At 39.8% G+C, this 18,063-nt stretch overlaps 1 protein-coding gene and 1 pseudogene across 2 annotated transcripts in view; one reads left to right on the top strand and one right to left on the bottom strand.

The window, feature by feature from the left end:
• The window catches only part of TSPAN3 (tetraspanin 3), a 99,317-nt gene that overhangs the window by 30,539 nt on the left and 50,715 nt on the right, over positions 1-18,063 (top strand). The window lies entirely within an intron of this gene.
• LOC138994883 (nuclear transport factor 2 pseudogene) lies at positions 13,250-13,673 on the bottom strand (annotated as a pseudogene).

Genomic DNA, 18,063 nt, shown 5'->3' with positions numbered 1-18,063 from the left:
CAGAAAGATCATACACCATGACCAAGTAGGATTTATCCCAGGGATGCAAGGATGGTACAATATCTGCAAATCAATAAACGTGATACATTACATAAACAAATTGAAGGAAAAAAAAAGCACATAGTCATATCAATTGATGCGGAAAAAGTGTTTGACAAAATTCAACACCCATTTTTGATAAAAACTCTCAGCAAGGTGGGAATAGAAGGATCATACCTCAACTTAATAAAAGCCATATATGACAAACCCACAGCCAGCATCATACTCAATGGACAAAAACTAACACCATTTCCCCTAAGAACAGGAACAAGACAGGGATGCCCCCTCTCATCACTCCTGTTCAACATAGTACTGGAAGTATTTGCCATTGCAATTAGAGAAGAATAAGAAATAAAAGGCATCCAAATTGGAAAAGAAGTAAAACTGTCCTTATTTGCAGATGACATGATATTATACTTAAAAAACCCTAAAGACTCCATCAAAAAACTATAAGACTTAATAAAAGAATTCGGCAATGTAGCAGGATACAGAATTAATGCGAAGAAATCTATGGCATTTCTATACACCGATAGTGAACTTGCAGAAAGAGAGACTAAAAAAGCAATCCCATTTACCATCGCACCAAAAAAATTAAGCTACCTAGGAATAAACTTAACTAAAGAGGTAAAAGACCTCTACTCAGAAAACTACATGACGTTGAAAAAAGAGATAGAGGAAGACATAAAGAGATGGAAGAACATACCATGTTCTTGGTTTGGTAGAATCAATATCATCAAAATGTACATACTACCCAAAGCAATCTATAGATTCAATGCACTTCCCATTAAAATACCATCGGCATATTTCACAGACCTAGAACGAACTCTCCAAAAATTCATCTGGAATAAAAAACGACCGCAAATAGCTGCAGCAATCCTTAGAAAGAACAAAGTATATGGGATCTCAATACCAGATATCAAGCTGTATTATAAAGCCACTGTTCTCAAAACTGCCTGGTACTGGCACAAGAACAGACATATAGATCAATGGAATAGAATAGAGAATCCAGAAATCAGCCCGAACCAATATGCTCAATTAATATTTGACAAAGGAGGCAAGAACATACAATGAAGTCAAGATAGTCTCTTCAATAAATGGTGTTGGGAAAATTGGACAGATACATGCAAGAAAATGAAACTAGACCACCAACTTACACCATACACAAAAATAAACTCAAAATGGATAAAGGACTTAAATATACGACGGGAAACCATAAAAATACTAGAAGAATCCAAAGGCAACAAAATCTCAGACATATGCCGAAGCAACTTCTCCTCCGATACAGATCCTAGGGCATTGGAAACTAAAGAGAAAATAAACAAATGGGACTACATCAAAATAAAAAGTTTCTGCACAGCAAAAGAAACCATCAACAAAACAACAAGAAAGCCCACTACATGGGAGAACATATTTGCCAACATTATATCTGATAAGGGCCTAATCTCCAACATTTATAGGGAACTCATACAACTTAACAAAAGGAAGATAAACAATCCAATCAAAAAATGGGCAAAGGACCTAAATAGACACCTTTTAAAAGAGGACATTCAGAAAGCCAAGAGACATATGAAAACATGCTCAAAGTCGCTAATCATCCGAGAGATGCAAAACAAAACAACAATGAGGTACCATCTCACACCTGACAGAATGGCTATCATCAACAAATCAACAAACGACAAGTGCTGGCGAAGATGTGGAGAAAAAGGAACCCTCGTGCACTGCTGGTGGGAATGCAGACTGGTGCAGCCACTATGGAAGACAGTATCGAGTTTCCTCAAGAAACTAAAAATGGAACTCCCATTTGACCCTGTGATCCCACTTCTAGGAATATATCCCAAGAAACCAGAAACACCAATCTGAAAGGATATATGCACCCCTATGTTCATAGCAGCACAATTCACCATAGCTAAGATTTGGAAACAGCCTAAGTGCCCATCAGTAGATGAATGTATTAGAAAACTGGTACATCTACACGATGGAATACTATGCTGCTGTAAGAAAGAAGGAACTCTTACCATTTGCAACAGCATGAATGGAACTGGAGAGCATTATGCTAAGTGAAATAAGCCAGTCAATGAAGGAAAAATACCACATGATCTCACTCATTCATGGATAATAGAGTCCATTATAAACTTTTGAACAATAATAGATACAGAGACAGAGTTGCCTCAAAAGACTGTTAAACTACAGCAGGAAGGCCGGGAAGGGTGGGGGTGGCAGGAGGCGGGGGGGGTAAGAGATCAACCAAAGGACTTGTATGCATGCATATAAGCATAACCAATGGACTAAGACACTGGAGGGTAGGGGAGGCCAGGGGATTGTCAAGGGTGGTGGGGTGGGGGGGGGGGGGAAGGAGACATATGTAATACTCTTTGTAATAATTTAAGCAATAAAAAAAATTATTAAAAAAAACATTTCAGTGAACATAGCGATGCATGTCTTTTCGAATTATTGTTTTAGGTTTCTTTAAATAAATGTCCAGAAATAGAATTGCTGGGTCCTTCTTTGTCTCTTACTGTAGCCTTTGTTTTAAAGTCTACTTTGACCTGAGTATTGCTACCCTAGCTTTTTAAAAATTATTATTTTCACTTGCATGAAATCTCTTTCTCCATCCCTTACTTTCAGTTTGTATGTGTCTTTTGATCTAAAGTGGGTGTCTTCTATGCAGCATATGTAAGGGTCTTTCTTTTCTCTCCATTTAGTCATTGTATGTCTTTGATTGGAGCATTTAATCTATTTACATTTAAAATAATTGTTAATAGATATGTTGTCATTCTTATTTTTTTTAAATATATATTTTATTGATTTTTTACAGAGAGGAAGGGAGAGGGATAGAGAGTTAGAAACATCCATGAGAGAGAAGCATCGATCAGCTGCCTCCTGCACACCCCCTACTGGGAATGTGCCTGCAACCAAGGTACATGCCCTTAACCGGAATCGAACCTGGTACCCTTCAGTCCACAGGCCCATGCACTATCCACTGAGCCAAACTAGTCAGGGCTGTCATTCTTATTTTATTATTATATTTTTATCTCTTATTTTTTTCCTTTTAAGGAAGTCCTTGTACATTTCTTTTTTTGTGTGTGTTCATGCATTACTTTTTAAAAAAATTTCTTTATTGATTAAGGTATTTTATTTGGGCCCTTATCTCCCCACTGCCCCCCTACTCTCCTACTCCCCACCCCCCGGTTGTCTGTGTCCATTGGTTAGGCTTATATGCATGCACACAAGTCCTTTGGTTGATCTCTCCCCCTTACCACACCCTCCCTTAACTTCCCTCTGAGGTTTGAGGGTCTGATCGATGCTTTTCTGTTTCTGGATCTATTTTTGTTCATCAGTTTATGTTGTTCATTGTATTCCATAAATGAGTGAGATCATGTGATGTTTATCTTTCTCTGACTGGCTTATTTCACTTAACATAATGCTCTCCAGTTCCATCCATGCTGTTGCAAATGGTAAGAACTCCTTTTTTACACCAGCATAGTATTCCATTGTGTAGATGTACCACGGTTTTTTAATCCACTCATCTGCTGATAGGCACTTAGGCTGTTTCCAAATCTTAGCTATGGTGAATTGTGCTGCTATCAACTTAGGGGTGCATATATCCTTTCTAATTGGTGTTTCCAATTTCTTGGGATATATTCCAAAAAGTGGGATCATAGGGTCAAATGGGAGTTCCATTTTTAGTTTTTTGAGGAAACTCCATACTGTTCTCCACAGTGGCTGCACCAGTCTGCATTCCCACCAGCAGTGCAGGAGGGTTCCTTTTTCTCCGCATCCTCACCGGCACTTGTCGTTTGTTGATTTGTTGTTGATAACCATTCTGACAGGTGATAGATGGTACCGCATTGTTGTTTTGATTTACATCTCTTGTATAATTAGTGACTTTGAGAATGTTTTCATATGTCTCTTGGCCTTCTGTATTCTTTCGAAAAATATCTATTCCATTGCCCATTTTTTGATTGGGTTGTTTATCTTCCTTTTGTTAAGTTGTATGAGTTCCCTGTTGGAGATTAAAGCCTTATCAATGACAACATTGGCAAAGATGTTCTCCCCTGTAGTGGGCTTTCTTGTTTTGTTGATGGTTTCTTTTGCTGTGCAAAAGATTTTTATTTTGATGTAGTCCCATTTGTTTATTTTCTCTTTAGTTTCCATTGCACTAGGAACAGTATCAGTGAAGAAGTTGCTTCGGCATATGTCTGAAGTTTTGCTCCCTGTGGATTCCTCTAGTATTTTCATGGTTTCCTGTCTTATGTTTATGCCCTTTATCCATTTGAGTTTATTTTTGTGTATGGTATAAGTTAGTGGTCTAGTTTCATTTTTTTGCATGTATCTGTCCAATTTTCCGAACACCATTTATTGATGTGACTGTCTTGACTCCATTGTACGTTCATGCTTCCATTGTCAAATATTAATTGAGCATAGTGGTTTGGGTTGATTTTTGGGTTCTCTATTCTATTCCATTGATCTATATGTCTGTTCCTGTGCCAGTACCAGGCAGTTTTGAGAACAGTGGCTTTGTAATACAGCTTGATATCTCGCATTGAGATCCCATCTACTTTGTTCTTCTTTCTCAGGATTGCTGCAGCTATTCGGTATCTTTTTAAATTCCAGATGAATTTTTGGAGAGTTCGTTCTAGATCTGTGAAATATGCCATTGGTATTTTAATGAGGAGTGAATTGAATCTGTAGATTGCTTTGGGTAGTATGGACATTTTAATGATGTTGATTCTACCGATCCATGAACATGGTATGTTCTTCCATCTGTTTATTCCTTCCTCTATGTCTTTTTTCATTGTCCTGTAGTTTTCCACATATAGGTCTTTTACCTCCTTTGTTAAGTTTATTCCTAGGTATCTTAATATTTTTGGTGCGATGGTAAATGGGATTGCTCTTTTAGTCTCTCTCTATAAGTTCACTATTGGTATATAGAAATGGCATAGATTTCTTGGCATTAATTTTGTATCCTGCTACATTGCCAAATTCATTTAATTAAGTCTAATAATTTTTTGATAGAGTCTTTAGGGTTTTTCTATGTACAGTATCATGTTTTCTGCGAATACGGACAGTTTTATTTCTTCTTTTCCAATTTGGATGCCTTTCATTTCTTCTTGTCTGATTGCAATGGTTAGTACTTCCAGTACTATGTTGAACAGGAGTGGTGAGAGTGGGCATCCCTGTCTTGTTCCTGTTCTTATGGGAAATGGTTTTAGTTTTTGCCCATTGAGTATGATGTTGGCTGTGGGTTTGTCATATATAGCTTTTATTATGTTGAGGTATGATCGTTCTATTCCCACCTTGCTGAGCGTTTTTATCAAGAAAGGTTGTTGGATTTTGTCAAATGCTTTTTCTGCATCAATTGATGTGACTATGTGATTTTTATCTTTCAATTTTTTTAATGTGATGTATCATGTTTATTGTTTTGTGGATATTGTACCATCCTTGCCTCCCTGGGATAAATCCTACTTGGTCATGGTGTATGATCTTTCTGAGGTACTGCTGGATCTGATTTGCTAAGATTTTGTTGAGCATTTTGGCATCTATGTTCATGAGGGATATTAGCCTGTAATTCTCTTTCATTGTGTTGTCTTTATCTAGTTTTGGTATTAGGTTGATGCTGGCTTCATACACTTGGAAGTGTTTCTTTCTCTTGAATTTTTTGCAATAGTCTGAGGAGGATAGGTTTTAGTTCTTCCTTGAATGTTTGGTAAAACTCCCCTGAGAAGCAGTCTGGCCCCAGGATTTTGTTTGTGGAAGCTTTTAAAAAAAATATATGTACATTTTTATTGATTTTTTACAGAGAGAAAGGTAGAGTTATAGAGAGTTAGAAACATCAATGTTAGAGAAACATTGATCAGCTGCCTCCTCCACACCGCCTACTGGGGATGTGCTCACAACCAAGGTACATGCCCGTGACCTTAATCGAACCTGGGACCCTTCACTCCGCAGGCCGACGCTCTATCCACTGAGCCAAATCAGTTAGGACTGTGGAAACTTTTTTGACTGCTTCAATTTCTTCCATAGATATCGGCCTATTGAGATTTTTAAATTCTTCCTGATTGAGTTTTGGAAGGTTGTATTTTTCTAGGAGTATGTCCATTTCCTCCATGTTATCTAGTTTGTTGGAATAGAGTTGTTCATAGTATTTTTTAACAATCCTTTATATTTCTGTGGGGTCTGTTGTTATTTCACCTCTTTAATTTCTCATTTTGTTTATTTGAGTCCTCTAATTTGCTTCTTGGTGAGCCTGGCTAGAGGTTCATCAGTCTTGTTTAACCTTTCAAAGAACCAGCTCTTCGTTTGTATTGTTTTTTTGGTCTCTATGTCATTCATTTCTGCTCTGATCTTTATTATATCCTTCCTTCTGCTCAGTCTGGGGTTTTCTTGTTGCTCTCTTTCTAATTCTTTAAGTTGTAGAGTTAGGTGATTTACTACCATTTTTTCTTGTTTCTTGAGGTAGGCCTGTAGAATTATAAAGTTCCCTCCCAGGAATGCTTTCATTGTGTTCCATAGATTTTGGATTGTTATGTTTTATTGTCATTAGTTGCCAGGATGTCCTTAATTTCTTCTTTGATATCTTTGGTAACGCAATCACTGTTTAAGAGCATGCTATTCAGCTTCCAACTGTTTAAATTTTTTGGATTGTTTTTATTGTAGTTTATTTCTAACAATATGCAATTGTGGTCTTAGAAGATGCTTGATATGATTTCAATCTTCTTGAATTTGGGGAGACTTTGTTTGTCACCCAATATGTGATCTATTTTTGACAACGTCCCATGTGCACTTGAGAAGAACGCATATTCTATGGTTTTGGGGTGAAATGTTCTGAAGATGTCAATTAAGTCCATCTGATGTAGTGAGTCATTTAGGACTGCTGTTTCTTTGCTGATCTTTTGTCTAGAGCAGTGGTTCTCAGCCTGTGGATCGCGACCCTTTTCGCGGGCGAACGACCCTTTCACAGGAGTCGCCTAAGACCATCCTGCATATCAGATATTGACATTATGATTCAGAACAGTAGCAACATTACAGTTATGAAGTAGCAATGAAAATAATTTCATGGTTGGGTCACAACATGAGGAAATGTATTTAAAGGGCCTGAAGGTTGAGAACCACTGGTCTAGAGGATTTATCCAGCAATGTCAGTGCAGTATTAAAGTCCCCTTTCATGTTTGTATTGTTGTCAATCTCTCCCTTAATATCTTCCAGAAATTGTTTTTTTTTTTTATTTTTTTAATGTATTTCAGTGTTCCTGCATTGGGTGTGTATATGGTTATCAGGGTTATATGCTCTTGTTGTAGCCATTCCTTTAGTATTATGAAGTGGCCTTCCTTATCTATTGTTATGGCCTTCACTTTGAGGTCTATGTTGTTGGATATAAGTATTGCTATCCCAACTTTTTTCATTTCCATTTGCCTAAAATATATTTTTCCATCCCTTCACTTTCAGTCTGTGTGAGTCCCTTATTCTGAGGTGGGTCTCTTGTAGACAGTAAAATGTATGGGTCATGTTTTTTTATCCATTCAGCCACTCGATGTCTTTTGATTGGAGCATTTAGTCCATTTACATTTAAAGTTATTACTTATAGGTACTTTTTTGTAGCTATTTTTATTTTTTTACCGGTATTCTTTCTTAGCTTTATATTTCTTCTTTTTACAACAGTCCCTTTAACATGTCTTGCATTACTGGCTTGGTAGTGATAAACTTCCTTAGCCTTTTTTTTGTCTTTGAAGCTTCTTATTTCCCCTTCAATTTTGAATGATAGCCTTGCTGGATAGAGTATTCTTGGAATGAATCCCGTGCTTTGCATCACTTTGTAAATTTCCGTCCATTCTTTTCTGGTCTGATGTGTTTCTGTTGAGAAATCATTTGATAATCTAATGGGAGAGCCCTTGTACATAACTTTCTGTCTCTCTCTTGCAGCCTTTAAGATTTTCTCTTTGTCTTGAACATTTGCCATTCTAATTATCATGTATCTTTGTGTGGGTCTTTTTGGGTTCATCTTGTTTGGGCCTCTCTGTGCTTGTGTGACTTTTTTCTTTCCCACCTTAGGGAAGTTTTCTGACTTTATTTCTTCAAATAGGTTTTCCAACCCTTGTTCCTCTTCCTGTTGTTCTGTAACCCCTATTATTCGTATGTCGCTTTGTTTCATGTTGTCCTATAGCTCCCTTAGGCTCTCCTCCTGTCTTTTAATTTTTTCTCCAATAGCAGTTCAGTTTGGGTATGTTTTGCTTTCCTGTCTTGTAGTTCGCTAATACTGTTCTCCCCTTCTCCTAGTCTACTGTTGAAAGTTTCCATGGTGTTTTATATTGCAGCTATATCACTCTTCATTTCTTCTTGACTCTTACATAAGTTTTTGATTTTTTCATCCACCTAGTTTATGAACTGCATGCCCCTTATTCTGAATTCTTTTTTTTGACATATTGCATGCCTCTGTTTCCCTTCGCTACTTTTCTGGTGATTTCTCCTTTTCTTTCATTTGGGGGTTTCTTTGTGTACCCATTTTGACCTTTCTGATGGATCTAGATGTTGAGTCGTGTGGGGGCTACTCCTTGGGTGGCAGTGGCTCCTCGGGCTGCTGTTGCTCCTTGCATAGCCACGGCAGCGGCTGCTCCTCAGTTGGCAGCGGCTCCTCTGGTGGGTGCTGTTCACAGCAGTGGTGGCTCCACTGGCTGGTGGGGGGAGACTACTCACACACCTGCTGCTCCTTGGATGGGGGTGGGCTGATCATGAGGCTGCTGCTCCTCGGATGGGGGCGGGATGCACGTGGCTGCTGCTCCTCAGATGGGTGTGTGCTGCTTGCGTGGCTGCTGCTCCATGGATGTGGGCTGGCTGTGTGTGACCGTTGCTTCTTGGATGGGGTGGGCTGCTCGTGAGGCTGCTGCTCCTTGGACGGGGGCAGGTTGCTCACAGGGCTGCTGCTCCTCATATGTGGGAGGGCTGCTCTTGCAGCTGCTGCTCCTAGGATGGGGGCAGGCTGCTCGCATATCTGCTACTCCTCAGACAGGGGATGGGCTGTATGTGCAGCTGCTGCTCCTCGGACAGGAGTTAGCTGCACATATTGCTGTTGCTCCTTGGACAGGAAGAGGCCTCTCACCTGGCTGATGCTCGTTGGATGGGTGCGGGCTGTGTGTAGCTGCTGCTCTTTGGACGGGGGCCGCCTGCTCACACAGTTGCTGCTCCTTGAACGGGGGCAGGCTGCTCTTGTGGCTGCTTTTCTTCGTATGGGGGCAGGTTGCTTGCACAGCTGGTGCTCCTCAGACATGTACAGGGTGCAGTCTTCGTGGGCTGCTGCTCCTCAGTTGTGGGCTGGCTGCTCATGCGTCTGCTGCTCCTTGGATGGATGCAGGCTGCTCATGTGGTTGCTGCTCCTCGGATGGGGGAGTGGGCCGCTCACACAGCTGCTACTGCTTGGACAGGGGCAGGCCACGTGAGGCTGCTGCTCTTTGGCCTGGAGCGGGCTGCTCACGGTACTGCTGCTTCTTAAACAGGAGCGGGCTGCTCACTTGTCTGCTGCTTGCGTGGTTGCAGTACCCTGGGCTTTCTCCAGAGGTCCTCTGCCCTTTCCAGCTACAAATTGTCTCACCAGCTGAGTCTCCTTCGCCAATTTGGGGTGGATGTTAATCGTTTCAGCTGCTCATTCTATCTGCTCTGGGACAAGTCTTGGGACACGCCCTTCTATTCCACCGCCATTTTTCCCTCTCCTAACATTTCTTATAATATCGGTATAGTGGCAATGAACTCTTTTAGCTTTCTTTTGTCCGGGAAACTCTTTATTTCTCCTTGAAAGTGGCCTTGGTGGTAGACTAAGTTTGGTTGTAAGTCTTTGCTTTTCATCACTTTAAATATTTTGTGCCAGTCATGTCTGGTCTGAAATATTTTTGTTGGGAAATCAGCTGGAAGTATTATGAGAGCTCCTTTGTAGTTAACTGCCTTTCTCTTGCTGCTTTTAAGATTTCCTCTTTGTCTTTAACCTTTGCTGTTTCAGTTATGCTGTGTCTTGGTGTATGTTTCTTTTGGTTAATCTTCTGTGCTTTCCGGGCTTGTATGTCTATTTCTTTCACCAGGTTAGGGAAGTATTTGTCATTATTCCAATTGATTTTAAATTTTTTTTCTCTCTTCTCTTTCTGGTATCCCTATGATGTGAATGCTGGTACACTTGATGTTGTCTCAGAGGCTTCTTAAACTATGATCATTATTTTGATTATTATTATTATTATTTTTTGCTGTCCTGATTAGGTGTTTTCTACTACCTTGTCTTCCAAATGACTGATTCTGTCATCTGCTTCATATAATCTACTGTTGATTCCCTCTAATGTATTCTTCATTTCTGTTATTGTATTCGTCATTTCTGTCTGGTTGTCTTTATTTTTCTATCTCCCTTTATATATTGCCCATTTTTTCTTTGAAGTTCTGTCTGAGATAATTGAGCATCCTTATAACTAGTGTTTTGAACTGCATTAGGTAGATTACTTGTCTCCATTTTGTTTTAATTTTTTTTTTCTGTAGTTTTGTTCTATTTTTCATTTTGGACATGTGTCTGTCTCCTTATTTTGGCTGCCTTCCTGTGTTTGTTTTTATGAATTAGATAGAGGTGCTATGATTCCTAGTCTTAGTAAAGTGCCCTGATGTAGTAGGTGTCCTGTGGGGTCCATTGGCACAATCTTTCTAGTCACCCGAGGCAGGAGCTTCAGGTGTGTAGGTTATGTGTAATCTCCTGTCATAGTTGAGCCTGATTGCTGTTGGCAAGTCATTGGGAAAGATGGACCCTCAGGCTGATTAGTTGTGTGGCTCAGCAGTGACTACAGTGGAGTAGCTACTGTCAGGGCCTGACCCTGTGGAAGAAGATTTTGCTGTATCAGGACTCTGGTGCCTGCTGAGACTGCCCTTTGGGTGTGTTGTTTGTGGAGGTGTTGGGTATGTGGTGTTCTCTGAAGCTGGCCACCAGGTTTATTGGTTCTGGGCCTCTTACGAGGGGCGTGGTCCTAGCCAAGGTCAACTGCTGCCTGTACCCTGCCTTGTGCAACTTGGTATGAGCAACAAAGTGACCTACAGAAGGTTGCCACTTGGGCTGGGCTTGGAGGTTCCTTTGGGAAGCTAATCTGTGAACTGAAGCCTGCTGCCACTAGTGCTGGGCTTGAGTCTGCTTAGCAAGAAGTATGGGAAACCCCAAAGCTAGATGGTGCTTATTTGGAGTATATGAACCTTTGAGAGATTTTGAAATTCTACAGCATGAGCTAAGACAGGCCTTTTGTATGGAAAAGCCACTGGAAGCAGGTTGGTGGGCCTCTGAGTTGGTTAGGATAGGGTCTTGGGGAATCACCAGGGGCCCAATTCAATCAGAAGGGGTTTTAAAGTAAGCTCCATGCAGGACTCAGTTCTCTCTCCACATGTGGTCTCAGTAAAGCTGGGGCTGACATTTCCCACTCTACCTGTGCTCCCAGTTCTCTGCAGTGTGGGTAAAAAATCCACGATATGCCCTGCCATCAACACCACAGGGTGGAGCAGTTCTTGTGGCTCCATAAGTGGGAGGAGAGACCTCACTGGATGTGGGAGAATCCATCTCCAGGTGGGAGAATCTTCTCCCCCTTCCTCACCCCACACAGTTCATTCACTCTCTGGGGCTCTATAGAAAGCCTTTCAGGAAAACAGAGGGTCACTCAAAGTCACTGCTGGGTACAATCCTCAGCCCCCCACCCCTTTTTTTTTGGAGCCAAACACTGCAGCACAGCCTTTACCCATAGTCAGAGCCCAGGGTGAATGACTTCCTCTAGGGCTGCCAACAATAGCTGTGCTCTTTGACTGAGAAGGTGAAGACCCAGCCTCCCAGGCAGACAGAGTTCCCCTGGATCTCTTTGCCCGATGCTATTCAGGCTCTTCTTCCTGTCTCTGCTGCTCTGGGTTTGGGATCCCTGTACGGGGATGGGAGTCCATACTTCCAAGGTGAGGGAGCTTTGCAGCCAATATCACTCGGGCCTCTCAGCTGAGCACTAGCTCCATGGGGGCTCCACCTTTCTACAACTCTCCATCTCTTAACAGTCTCTATATTGTTTCTTCAGTGCTCCTTAGGCAAAATATGTCCAATCAGCTATACTTCTCTTATTTTTTCAAGCTGAGTGTGCAGTAATTTTAGCTGTAAAATATTATTAGGCTGCAATTCCAGGGGTAAGCTGCCACTGTAAAATATTATTATTGCCCCTCCTTCTATATTCTTTCTGATTGGTGTTTCGGGATTCCTAAGATATATTCCTGGAAGTGGAATCATTGGGTCAAAAGGCAATTCCATTTTAAATTTTTTGAGGAAACTTCATACTCTTCCATAGTGGCTGCACCAATCTGTATTCCCACCAGCAGTGTACTAGGGTTGTCTTTTCTCCACATCTATGCCAGCTCTTGTTTGTTGATTTATTGATGGTAGCCAATGTGGCAGGTATGAGGTGGTACCTCATTGTCGTTTTAATTTGCATTTCTCAAATGATTAGTGACCTTGAGCATTTTTCATGTCTGTTGACCATCTGTATATCCTGTTTGAATTGTTTGTCTTCCTTTTGTTGAGTTGTATGAGTTCTTTATATATTTTGGAAATTAATCCCTTATCCGAAGTAATATTGGCAAGGCATTGGGAGGGGTGGACCCTAGGGCTGATTGGTTGTGTGGCCCAGCAGTGACTGCAGTGGGTTCTCTTTTCATTTTGATGATACTTTCTTTTATTGTGTATATGCTTTTTAGTGTGATATAGTCCCATTTGTTTATTTTTTGTTGTTTCTCTTGCCCTATAAGAAGTATCAGTGAAAATTCTGCTACATGAGATATCTGAGATTTTACTGCCTATGTTTTCTTTTTTTATTAAGAAAATTTTTGTGTTTTTATTGTATCATGAGGCATCTGAACAAGTCAATGTCTGGACAGTGAGGCAGCTGCTTTCTCCTTGTTACTAGAGCAACTTGTCATTAGATTTTTTTTAAAAAAGACAACCTTTTGCATTCTTAAGTCTTTCCAAGGCATGCATTGGCACAACACAAACTTCTCCTGTCAGATGTAACTAGTCTAGCGTCCAAACATCATGCACAATACCTAGATAGCAGCAGTGCACTGTGCCCACTCCCACCTCAGTCCTGCGCATTTGTGTATGCTATTTGGAGCATCTGGAGGAGTGTGAATAGTATCTGGAAGAGGGAGGAGGAAACAGCATGAGTGCCTGACTGGGAGGAGGTCAACCGAAGTTGTGCAGGGCCAGCCTGAACATGTCATTGGTGCAAACTCAAACATCGTTGATGTTCTTCAATAAGAACATTTGATGGAACCCCATGATGGGCTTTTCATCGGCCTTAAGCTGGACCACAACCATGCTGAGGAGTAGCTATCTGGTGTGGGCTGATGGTCCTGCACTGTGATGCTTGGATTTTCTGGAACTGAAGGCTAGACAACTTCTCCACAGTGGCAGCTTTCCCCTGGAATTGCTGTTCTTCCTATGTAAGGAATGATGCGTCCATGTAAATTGCGCCTAGTTGGGTTCTGTCGTTATCAAATAACTGGTAGTAATGTTGAATGAAGCTGGATCCAATCTGATCCCAAATTGGCTTGTCTCCCACTCTGGAGCTCACCCAGCCTCTGCTAGTGCTCCAAATTCTCTGCATTGTGGGTCCAAAATCTACAGTTTGCATCTATTAAAATAATCATGTGATTTTAATCCTTCATTTTGTTTATATGATGTAACACATTTATTGATTTGCAAATGTTGTACCAGCCTTGTATCCCTGGAATAAATCCAACTTGGTCATTGTGTATGATCTTTTTAATGTATTGCTGGATCCTATTTGCTAATATTTTGTTGAGGATTTTAGCATATATGTTCATCAGGGGTATTGGCCTGTAATTTTCTTTCTTTGTATTGTCTTTATCTGGTTTTAGAATTATGATGATCATGCTTACCTCATCAAAATGGATTGGAAGTCTTATTTATTCTTTAATTTTCTCGAATAGTTTGAAGAGGATTGGTGTTAGTTCTTTAAATGTTTGCTAAAACTTGCCTGTGAAGCCATCCTATCCATGACTTTTGTTTACTGGGAGATTTTTTTTTATTATTATTATTGCTTCAATTTCATCAGTTGTTATCTGTCTATTCAGGCTTTCTGATTCTTCCTGATTGAGTTTTGGAAGATGATATGTTTCTAGGAATTTGCACATTTTATCCAAGTTGTCCAATTTGTTGGCATATCATATTTTCTAACAATCCTTTGTATTTCTGTGATGCCAGTTGTTATTTCACTTCTTTCATTTTTTTATTTTATGTATTTGGGTCCTCTCTCTGTTTTTTGACGAGTCTAGCCTTGTTTGTCCTTTTTAGTTCCTTTAGGCTTATGGTTAGATTTTTTGTTTTTTGGAGATGTTTCTTGTTTTTTTGAGGTAGGAATATATTGCTATGAACTTCTCTTTTAGGATAGCTTTCACTGTGTCCTATAGATTTTGTGTTATTGTGTATTTATTTTGATTTGTCTCAAGGTATATTTTATATCATTATTAACCCATTCATTGCTTACTCACATGTTATTTACCCTTATGTATGTGTTTGTTTTTGCCTTGTAATTGATTTCTAGTTTTAGACATTTTTTGTTAGAGAAGATGCTTGCTATGATTTGTGTACTTAAATCTATTGATACTTGTTTTGTGTCCTAACATGTGGTTGGTTTTGGAAAATGTTCCATGTGCATTTGAAAGGAATGTATGTTGTGCTGTTTTGGTGTGAATGCTCTGAAAATATCACTTAAAATATATCCAATTTAATGTATCATTTAAATCTGCTATTTTCTTATTTATGTTCTGTTTTGAAGATTATCCAGTGCTGTCAGTAGGGTGTTAAAGTTCTCTACTCTGTATTAGTGTCTATCTCTCCATTTATGTCCACAAATATTTGCTTTATTTATCTAGGGGGCATATGTCTTCCAAGGTTTGTATCCTCTTGTTGGATTGATCCAACATTATCTTTATGCAGTGTTCTTCTTTTTCTCTTATTATAACCATTGTTTTAAAGTTTGTTGTATGAAATATCCTTTTATCCCTCTACTTTTAGTTTGTGTGTTTCTGAAGTGGATCTCTTGTAGACAGCATATATATGGGTCTTGTTTTCTTATCCATTCAGGTACCCTATGTTTTTGTTTGCAGGATTTAATTCATTTACATTGAAAGTGATTAAGGATAGGTACGTATCTATTGCCATTTTATTATTTATATTTGTTCCTTTACCTCCTCCCTTAAAAAAAAGTTTCTTTAATATATATTGTAATACTGGTTTGTTGGTGATCCACTCCTTTAACTTTTTCTTGTCTGGGAAGCTTTTTATCTCGCCTTCCATTTTAATGACAACCTTGCTGGTTATCATTAGTTTTTGTTATAGGTCCTTCCTTTTCATCATTTTGAATATTTTGTGCCAATCACTTTTGGCCTGGCAGTTTCTGTTGTGAAATGAACTGACAGTCTATGGGAGTTCCCTTGTAGGTAACTGTCTTTCTCTTGCTGCTTTTAAGATTCTCTTTTTGTCTTTAATTTTTTCATCACTTTAATTATGATGTGTCTTTGTATGGGCCTGATTAGATCATCTTATTTAGGGTCTCTGCACCTCCTGCACTTGGAAATTTATTTCTTTCACCAGCATATGGAAGTTTTCATTCATAATTTTTTCAAATATGTTCTAAATCTCTTGTTTTTCTCTCTTCTGCTTCTGGTAGCCCTATGATGTGAATATTGTTATGCTTGATGTCATCCCAGAGGTCCTTTAAGCTACCCTCATTTATTATTACTTTTTCCTTTTCTGATTTGGTGTTGTCTGCTACCTTGTCTTCCAAATTACTAATTCGATCCTCTACTCATCAATCAGCCTCTGAAAGAGCCTTGGGCATCACGAGTTGGATGTGGTGGAATCTCAGGGAGTCAGCAGGGTGGAGTGAGTGGTGGTCACCATATTCATGCAGATTTAGATTTGGTGTCAGTGCTGAGCTTGACGCCAGTCAGCAAGCATCTGATGGTATACCAAGGCTAACTGTCACTTGCATATGGAACTTTTTGGTGGGATAGGGTTTTGGGGAGTTGTCAGGATGAATTGAGTGGTGTTCACCTGGCTAAAGGAGATTCAGATTTGGCTGAATTGGAGAGAGTGCTAAACACAGGAAAAATGGTGCCTATTGGCCATGAGGGAGGAGGGCTCAACACAGGGACAATAGCGGCCATCCCTCCAGCACTTGCCCTGAGCCACACAACTCAGTTTCTCCCTACAAGTATCTGGCATCCCCTGAGTCATTGTCCCTATACCAAAGTCCAAGGTGAGTGTCTGCGAGCAAGAGTTTGTGTGCAGGCTCTTTAAGAGGATAGCTGGGTTTCCAGTCTTCACCCAGAGGGACAAAATCCCCACTGATTTTTAAAAAATATATTTTTATTGACTTCAGAGAGGAAGGGAGAGGGAGAGAGAGATAGAAACATCAATGATGAGAATCATTGATCACCTGCCTCCTCTACGACCCCCCACTGGGGATCGAGCCTGCATATGCCTTGACTGGGAATCAAACTGCGACCTCTTGGTTCATAGGTCAACACTCAACCACTGAGCTATGACAGCCAAGCCCCACTGATTTTTATGGCCAGATGTTGTGGGGACTTCTCTTCCTGGCACTTGTGGCTCCTCAGGGGACACCTTTGCAGCTGAGATATCCCTCTGGTTTCTCAACTGCCTCACATGTGTGTGGGGTTGGCCCATTTTGTCTCTCTGCCCCTTCTACTAGTCTTAATATGACTTATGTCTATTCTTAGTTACAGGATTTTTGTTTAGCTAGTCTTCAAATGGTTCTCTAGGTTGGTTGTTCTATAATTTAGTTGTAATTTTGATGTGGTCATGGCCTGCACCTATTCCTTCATCTTGACTGGAAACTAAAAATAATATATTTTTTAAAATTGCCTCCATTATTATAGTTGTCTTAAAAAAAAGTCTATGTTATTTAAAAAACATGTTACTTTCTCAACTTTACATAAATGTAGCCTTTTTCTACCAGATCTGATAATGATTCTAATGACCTAGTGTAAGAAAATTTACTGACGATGCCCAAGTTTACTGAGTGCCATAGACTAGACCAGTGATGGCGAACCTTTTGAGCTCGGCGTGTCAGCATTTTGAAAAACCCTAACTTAACTCTGGTGCCATGTCACATATAGAAATTTTTTGATATTTGCAACCATAGTAAAACAAAGATTTATATTTTTGATATTTATTTTATATATTTAAATGCTATTTAACAAACAAAAATCAACCAAAAAAATGAGTTCGCGTGTCACCTCTGACACGCGTATCATAGGTTCACCATCACTGGACTAGACCTAAGAAATAAACTGAGTTTTCAGGTTGAAAGGAATTATTTTGCAGTGTCATTGTGGAGACTATTTTGTAGTTTGAAAATTAATGATTTGGGTGTTAAATTTTAAAGGATGGTGAAGTAATTCTTTTTCTGTGAAAATCTCAAAGTGCTCTAATTATAACTCATTAAGCCAAATGTTTTAATACTTAGCCTCACACTGTATTTGGTTATTCACATATAAGTATTGGACTGTCAGCATTGAGTTGGTACATAATAATAGCAAAATCACCCTAGCTGGTTTGACTCAGTTGATAGAGCGTCGGCCTGCAAACTGAAAGGCCCCAGGTTTGATTCCGGTCAAAGGCACATGCCTGGGTTGTGGGCTCGATCCCCAGTGGGGGACTTGCACGAGGCAGCTGATTCATGATTCTCTCTCATCCTGGATGTTTTTATCTCTCTCTCCCTCTTCCTTCCTCTCTGAAATCAATAAAAATATATATTTTTAAAAATGGCAAAATCAACAATGCAAGAGGAGGATGTATATAAAACTGCAGCTGGAGAACGGTGGCTAGAGCAGCAGCTGAAATAAGGCATATCTGTTCCCTGACTTACTGCAACATTTTCCCTACAGGTGCTCTATAACCTTGTTAGTCAAAGTGTTGTCCAAGAATTAGCAACATCAGCATCC

The sequence above is a fragment of the Myotis yumanensis genome, unplaced genomic scaffold, assembly GCF_028538775.1.
Source record: "Myotis yumanensis isolate MYYU_CA2020_CCGP unplaced genomic scaffold, mMyoYum1.0.hap1 SCAF_1, whole genome shotgun sequence".
Lineage (NCBI taxonomy): Eukaryota > Metazoa > Chordata > Mammalia > Chiroptera > Vespertilionidae > Myotis > Myotis yumanensis.
The sequence above is the reverse complement of the archived record's forward strand: the minus strand, read 5'-3'. Positions and strand labels throughout refer to the sequence as shown.